This window comes from Prionailurus bengalensis, chromosome E4, assembly GCF_016509475.1.
Source record: "Prionailurus bengalensis isolate Pbe53 chromosome E4, Fcat_Pben_1.1_paternal_pri, whole genome shotgun sequence".
NCBI classification, from domain to species: Eukaryota; Metazoa; Chordata; class Mammalia; order Carnivora; family Felidae; genus Prionailurus; species Prionailurus bengalensis.
This window is the reverse complement of record NC_057360.1, coordinates 26,774,764-26,782,926: the sequence shown is the minus strand read 5'-3', so window position 1 is coordinate 26,782,926 and position 8,163 is coordinate 26,774,764. Positions and strand designations below refer to the sequence as shown.

At 48.5% G+C, this 8,163-nt stretch overlaps 1 long non-coding RNA gene across 1 annotated transcript; it reads left to right on the top strand.

Annotated features, from left to right (window-relative positions):
* The first annotated feature begins 4,441 nt into the window (after positions 1-4,441).
* Positions 4,442-5,139, top strand: LOC122475999. The gene is made up of 2 exons (XR_006295359.1): positions 4,442-4,759; positions 4,908-5,139. It is a non-coding gene; the product is annotated as an uncharacterized LOC122475999 (long non-coding RNA).
* Positions 5,140-8,163: the final 3,024 nt, after the last annotated feature.

Genomic DNA, 8,163 nt, shown 5'->3' with positions numbered 1-8,163 from the left:
GGGCCCAGCTATTCTGTCAAACATTATTCTGAGTGTTTCTGTAGGGTGTTTGTGGATGAGATTAACATATGCATTGGCAAACTGAGCAAAGCAGATTGTTCTCCCCAGTATGGGTGGGCCCCATCCAATCTGTTGAAGGCTTGACTAGAATAAAAGGTGAAGAAAGAATTCTTTCTCTCTGACTGCCTGTCTTTGAGCTGGGACATCATCCTCTTCTGCCTTTGGACTTGTACTTGTACTAGAACTCACACCACCAGTGCTCCTGGGGCTCCAGCTTGCTGTCTGCCAATCTTGGGACTTCTCAGTCTTTGTAATTGCGTGTGCCAAGTCCTTAGAATAAATTTCTTTTATATATTTCTTTTTATTTTTTAAAATTATTTATTTATTTTTGAGAGTCAGAGAGAGACAGAGCATGAGCAGGGGAGGGGCAGAGAGAGAGGGAGACACAGAATCCGAAGCAGGCTCCAGGCTCCAAGCTATCAGCACAGAGCCCAATGCGGGGCTCGAACTCATATACTGCGAGATCATGACCTGAGGGGAAGTCGGATGCTTAACTGACTGAGCCACCCAGGTGCCCCATAAATTTGTTTTATATTGATATAAATCAGTATCCTATTGATTCTGTTTCTCTGGAGAACCCTGACTAATACACATAGTCTAATAATAAATTAATACAAAATTAAACAGGAATGAAAAATGAAATACGCATCCCACTGAAGTAGTTAGAAAAAAGGCCATAAACCTAAGGAAAGCAGAAGGAAGAAATTAATAAATGTTAAAGCAGAAATGAATAAATTATAAAACAAAATTTTTATAATTAATAAACTATAACAAGTAGCTAATAACTAAATTTAAAGCTAATTCTTTTTTTTTTTTAGTTTATTTATTTATTTTGCCAGAGAGAGAGAGAGAGAGAGAGAGAGAGAGAGAGAGAAGACACATGCACATGCTTGAGCAGGTAAGGGACGGGCAGAGGAGAGGGAGAGAATCCCAAGCAGGCTCCACGCCCAGCCCAGAGCTCCACTCGGGGCTCGATGTCATGACTGTGAGATCATGACCTGAACCAAATCAAGAGCGGGTCACTTAACTGACTGAGCCACCCAGGCGCCCTAAAGCTAATTCTTTTAAAAAGCAATAAGATTTATAAGATTTATAAATTGTCGGCTAGGGGTGCCTGGGTGACTCAGTCAATTGAGTGTCCAACTCTTTTTTTTTTTTTTTTTAAAATTTTTTTTTTCAACGTTTATTTATTTTTGGGACAGAGAGAGAGACAGAGCATGAACAGGGGAGGGTCAGAGAAAGAGGGAGACACAGAATCGGAAACTGGCTCCAGGCTCTGAGCCATCAGCCCAGAGCCTGAGGCGGGGCTCGAACTCCTGGACCGGGAGATCGTGACCTGGCTGAAGTCGGACGCTTAACCGACTGCGCCACCCAGGCGCCCCCTGAGTGTCCAACTCTTGATCTCAGCTCAGGTCTTGATCTCAGGGTTATGAGTTCAAGCCCCACAGTGGGCTTCATGCTGGGTGTGAAGCCTGTATAAAAAAGGAAAAAGAAGAGAATTATAAATTGTCAGATAACTTTGTCAAGAGAAAAGAAGGAAATAGCCACGAAAAAAGAAATGCTAAGGGGATAACAACCACAGAGGAATAGAATTAAAAGAAACCTTAGAGACTGTATTACTCAACTCCATGTAAATACATTTAAAAACTTGTGTTGTAAAAAAAACCTGACGTTACTCAAAGAGAGCTCTGGCCTTTCTCCTTGGCTCCTGGGAGATAAGCTCTAGGACCTTGGAATGTCCTGCCTGGTAAGAATGTCTTTCTTTACTGGGACAGGGGGTTTCTCAGGCCACACGAAACAGTTTAACAATGTGATTCAGGACAGGAGCTTTGGGTTACATGCTATTCACTCTATCCCTGCTCTGCTGTAAACGTCAGCTCCATGGGCAGTCAGTCCCATCTTGTGGTTGAGCTCCAGAAGAAACTCTGGACACTCAGGTGAGCTTCCCTAGCTGTCACTACCCTGTATGGTTGCATGTGCCTGCTGGGGAGAGCAGTGCTGTCTGTGGGTCCATCAGGAAGGCTGGAGGCTCAGTGCTCAGAAGTTTCCTGGACTCTGCCTGGTGCATCTTGCACCTCTTTCCTTGGCTGGCGTTAATCCTTTCACTGTAATGAACTGTAACGACGAGTACAACAGCTTCCAGTGAGTTCTGTGGGTCCTTCTAGCAAACTGTCAAACCTGAGGGTGGTCTTCGGAAACCCCTAAGTTTGTAAAGCCTGATATATTGGATAGTTTTCTGAAAAAATATAATTCTCCTCAATCTGAATCAACATCATAGTCAATGACATATTCAATGTTAGTTTTGCCTTAGTTAATCTACAAATTAAAAGAAATCGCAATAAAACAAGTAGTTCATATGGAAAAAGAAGGTGAAAAGTGAATGGGAAACTAGCCCTAGATGCTATAATGCATATTATAAAGCTACAGTAATTAAAATAGTGTAGGACATCTTGCAGTTGGAACAAAATAGGAAATCCAGAAATAGACCAAAACCTATTGGGAATTTAGTTTATGATAATGGTGGCATTTCAAATCATTGGGAAAAAAGATGAATTATTCAATAAATAGTGTGGAGACAACTGAGTAGCCATCTGGAAAAAAATTAAGTTGGATCTATACCTCACTTCTTGTATCAGGAAACATACCAGGAAAGTTCAGTGATTTAAATTTTTTCAAGTGCAATAAGAAACTATGGGAGATTATGAAGCAATCTAGGCCTGAGCCTGGGTGGCTCAGACGGTTAAGTGTCCGACTTCAACTCAGGTCATGATCTCATGGTTCGTGGGTTCGAGCCCCACATCAGTCTCTGTGCTGACAGCTTGGAGCCTGGGGCCCGCTTCAGATTCTGTGTCTCCCTCTCTCTCTGCCCCTCCCCCACTCACACTCCCTCTCTCTCAAAAATAAATAAACATTAAAAAAAGAAGTAATCTAATAACTATTTTGGAATGGGGAAGAAGTTTCAAAGTATGACATTAGATACAAAAGTCATAAGGAAAAAAAATGGATAACTTCTACTGCATTAAAAATTATGTATGGAAAGCCAGCAAGCAAATTCTACAGAAGAATGCTAAACCAGGAAAAATATGGTGACACGTAATAATACATATAAAGACCTTTCACTAGTCAATAAGAAAAATGACCATATAATAAGAAAATAGGCAAAAGATACAAACAGAGAGTTCACAGAAAAGGAAACAAATGATTTTATAAAAGGATGCTTCATATTATGTGTAATAAGAGATATTATAAAATAAAACTACAGAGAAATAGCATTTACTGTTTTCCACGTACCAAATTGACAAAGATAAAAAAATTTATTTATACATTCTGCTGGTACAGGCCTGGGGAACAGAAAGTCTTATATGTTGCTTATGGGATGTTGAATCTGTGCAACATTTATGGATGGCAAAAAGTCACAAACATATATACCAGTTGGCTAATGTTCTACTTCTAGGAATTTATCCTAATCACTTTTGGACAAAATAAAGTATGTACAAAGTTATTCATTGCAGCATTGTTTGTAAGAGTAAAATATTGGAAACCACCAAAATGTCCATCCAAGAAGGATCATCTGAATAAATTATGGTGCACTGAGCCAATGGAATACTATGCAACTGTGAAATAGACCAAGGAAACTCTTTATGTACTAACAGGGGAATGAGCTACAGATCCACTAGGAAGTGAAAACGATAAGGTGTAGAACTATTATGTGCAAAGCAGTGCATATCGTTTCCGTAAAAGAGGAAAGAAAAGAACATCCATTACAGTGAGAGCTCCTATGTGTTGTTTAAGCTCACCCCCATCCTATGAAGAAGGTACTATGATTGTGTCGTGCTCTGCAGATGGGCGTAACTGGGGTACAGAGAGGCTGCCCAAGGTCATGTATCAGTTGGTATTGGGCAGTGCTGGGTCTCAAACTCAGGCAGTCTGGCTCCAAGGTTTGTCCTCTTCCCACGTGCCATGTTTCTTTATATGGATGCATGTGCATATTTGCATATTCATAAGCGATCTCTGGTGGCTAAGGGAAAGATATGAGAGTATATAGTATATTTCACTGTATTCCCTTTTGTGCATTTGGCTATTGGACCATGTGGAGTATTATCTACTAATACATTTAAAACAATTACATTTCTGATTGGGAACAGAGTTCAGGGGAGGGGTATATCGCACAGGACCCAGGTTCCCTGAGGCAGATATAAAGTTCCATCCCGGATACCAAGAACTGAGTGTCTCTGCCTGCCATGCTGGGGAAACCACATAGCCTCAGTACGACTCGAATCCCTCATGGGGCCTTCGTAACAGTGGTGGGTGGAGGTGAGCAAGGAGATGCCCAGGTCTTGCCTAGTGGAGGGCTGAACCAGCCTGCCCTGCCTCATGCTGAGTTTGGGTCCAAGATCACAGAGGTGGGCATCAGATGGGCATCAGGCTGGGCCCTCTACTTGGGTCTCTACTGTGATCTGAGGTGAGACATGTCTTCCCATATGCCCCCTACGACAGAAGTTTGCTTGATTTTTGCCTGAGGGCTATCAGCACTGTCTGGCCAGGCTTGCTTGACAACCTCAGGGCAGGGGGATGGGGCAAGGTCTATTTTTGGTGGTGCAGATGTTTCTGCACAGGAAAGTATCCTTGGGAACAGAGGTGGTGCTGTGCAGAGGCGAGCCTTCAGGGTTTCAAGTGCTTGGACCTCGCCCAGCTCTGGGTAAGTGGCCTGCATAGCTGTGCTGGGGCATCACCAGCAGCCAAAGAAGGAGGGGCTGTGGGGCTGGAGAAGCTCTTGCTTCCAACATCCGCTCACCCGGAGAAGATTTCCTTTCTCTGCCTGTTCCTTTCCTTTTGCCTGGGCTCAGCCGGGTGCCGGGAATTGAGATGGTGTCAGGTGACAAGAGGCCACCTTCCCCGCAGCTGGCCTCCTCCTCAGGCTGTGATGAAGGGGTCAGAATACCTGCAACGGCCACACAACCACGATGACCGCAGACTCCCCAGCAACCACAATTGCAGCCACCACACTGTAGGGCCGTATGACCAACATCAGCAATCGCTACGGTAAACTGCAGCAAGCACACAAGCACACAACAGCAGTCGCAACCACACCGTCTGCGCGACCACACAACACCCACACAAGCACCGCGACCTGCAGCAACCACTGCGTCAGTGGCCATTTATCAACTCTGTCTCATGTTCCGACTTGAGACCCGGAAAGGGAGGTCTGCCATGCCTCCCGAGACAGATCAGCGGAGACCTGGGAGGCTTCTCGGACCTTTGGGTGGGAATGAGCCGGTGGGAACTTGGATCAGGTGAGTGGGGTTTATGACGTGGCCTCCTCTGTCTCTGAGGGGAGGTGTGGCCCCTTGAGGACTTCCAAGTCAACTTGGCTCTAAGCCCTAGAGGGGGGGGGCATCTTTCTCACTCCCTTTCCTGAAAGACGGGGGCACCTGTCTTATTTTCCTTCCTGGGGACCCCCTGTGATGCTCAGTGCTGAACTCTGAGCATAAATGGTACTTTCTGATTGGAGGGGATGGGACCGAGCAGCCAGCTTTCCTCTCATTACGGCGTCCTATTTCCTGTGCATCACTGGAAGGAGTGGGCCCTCTGGTCATTTGAAAACCAGTCTCCGTGAGGGGGATGGAGGCAGCAAGTTCTTGACCAGAACCTGCCATGTACCATCAGCACAATCCCATAGAAAGCCTCTTTTTTTTTTTTTAAGTTTAATTTTGAGAGAGAGAGAGACAGAAAGAGAGACAGAGACAGAGACAGAGCATGAGCTGGGAAGCAGCCAGAGAGAGAGGGAGACACAGAATCTGAAGCAGGCTCCAGGATCCTAGCTGTCGGCACAGAGCCCCATGAGGGGCTCGAACTCATGAGAGGTGAGATCATGACCTGAGCCGAAGCCGGATGCTTAACTGAGCCACCCAGGCTCCAGAGAGTCTCTGTTCTATACAGCCCAGCACTGGTGCTGGCTGTCCAGCTCAGTGAAAGGCATGGTCGAGATAGGACTGTGCACAGAGAAACTATTCAGACTCTCAAGGCAGCTGGTGCCCTGATGGAGGGAGTGCCACTGACAGCCACGACCACAGTGCCTGGGGAGGGGCACGCTGATGCTTGGGGCTCTGAGGAAGGCTTCCCAGAGAAGGTAGAGCTTGATCGTGCTGTAAAGGAAGGATTTCACTCACCCAATAGAGAGAAAGAGAAGGCATTCCAGGAAGGGGAACAACATGAGCAAAAGCCCAGAGGCCTTATGAAATTTGGTGGAGTCACTGAGTGGTGGGAGGTAGGAGGGCAGGAAGGAGGACGTAGGAAGGCGGAGGAGGTCAGAGGCTGGAGGGGGAGCATCTTGGGATGCGCAGTCCTGTGGGCAATGGAGACACGGAAGGTTTTTCTGAGAGATGGGCAGCAACATATACCAGACAGCATCCCAGGATGACTTTTTAGCGGCCCTGTGTGGGCGGGTAGCGTGTTGTGCTTAAGGGTGTTCTGGGAGAAACAAGTTAGGTGCAGTGAGAGGCTGGGACTTGGACTCAGTATCCCCAGTGGGAGTGGAAGGTAGGGTAGGAGTGGGCGGGAAGGACACGAGAGAATAGACAGGGTCTCACAGCAGCCTGGGTTCGGGCAGGGTGAGTCAAGGATGATGGCTCCAAGGGATGGTGTTTGGGCTACTGAATGGGGGTACTCAGTTCGTGGGGAGAGACGCTGTGCTTGTGCAGCGCTGGAGGTAGGGCTGTGACCGTGGGGGGAAGTCCAGGAGGCGGCTGGCTATGCAGCCCAGAAGAAAGGAGTGATGTGGGGTGCAGTTAGGTGGCGACAGCTGGAAGAGAAGGGACCAGGGGTGAAAGAGTGCCAGAGAGAGAAAAGCAGAGGGGCGGGTAGAGAACCGGGACCCAGCTGCAGGCACAGGAGAGAGTGTGAGAGTCTGAGGCCAAGGGGAGGTGAGGGGGAACCATGGCCAGAAGCCTCAGTCAAGAGTGAGGCTCCAGCTGCCTGGGTGCCACAGAGGCTCCCTCTCGCTTCAGTGCCTTCCCCCCCCGACTGCCTTCTGCTTCATGGCAAATGTCCGCTACCTATGTGGTCACACTTGTTTACCTGTCTGTGCGGCCCACTTCCCCAGGAGCCCTGAGAAGGCTGTACCTCTGTGTCCAGTGAAGGAAAGAACTTACCTGGCAGGCGGGACAGGCCCCTAGGTCTGGGTGATATGTGTGCCCCTGGGGATGTCTGAGTGGCAGATACTTGTCAGGAAGCAGGCCGTCCCTCTTGGCCAGAATGCTCTTTCTCTCCTGGGCTGCTCGGACAGCAGCTTCCTTTTCCTAGGTACCTGCTAGGTACTGGGTGGGCACGGTGGGGCGAGTCCAGTGACAAACTGGGCACAGCCACCTCATGGTTCTTTTCGGTTTCTCCTTCCTGCTAGGGGCCCAAGATGAAATCAAAAGGGAAGAGAGAGGAAGGCGGGCAAGGCAGAGAGTTCACGTGCTAGGAGAGCCCTGAGGACCTAGATATGGCCGCAGAGGGGGAGCAGGGGTGGGAGGAAGAAGGAATTTTCAGAAGAAGAGAGCAGGAAGTAGGTTTGAGTCAGCTTGAAGTTTGAAGTCAGTCCTGAGAGGAAGCGGGGGGGGGGGACGGCAGCCTCGTGTGTGGGGTGGACAGCCCAAGCCCAGGCAGATAGGTGACATGGAGGGACAGGGCGGGGCCAACAGAAGAACTGCAGCGTCTGCTGAGGAGGTGGGGTTGTACAATCAGCGGACTGGGAGTCACAAACCTGAGAAGGTGCTTCAGTCAACACCTGGCAGGTGACTTAGGACGAATTCCTTCTGTGAGACGGGCCGGTGGTCGACAGAGGTCCCACCGAAAACTCAGGCATTCCCCTGGGTAGTGGCTAAGGACCTGAGCGCCCAGGACCCCGAGCTGGCAGGGACGGCACGGATGAGGGTGTATGTGGGCGGCAAGGAGCGGAGCAATGGCCAGAGGCCTGGGGCTGCTGGGGGCCTGCCTAATGAGGTGCGAGTTGGGGGAGTTGGGGACGTGTGAAGAAGGGCCAGCTCAGGATATAGAGAACCCTGGGACAGAAGTGGGGGTGGGGAGAGGGAGAGAGGGAGCAAAGAGAGAGGGAGGGGG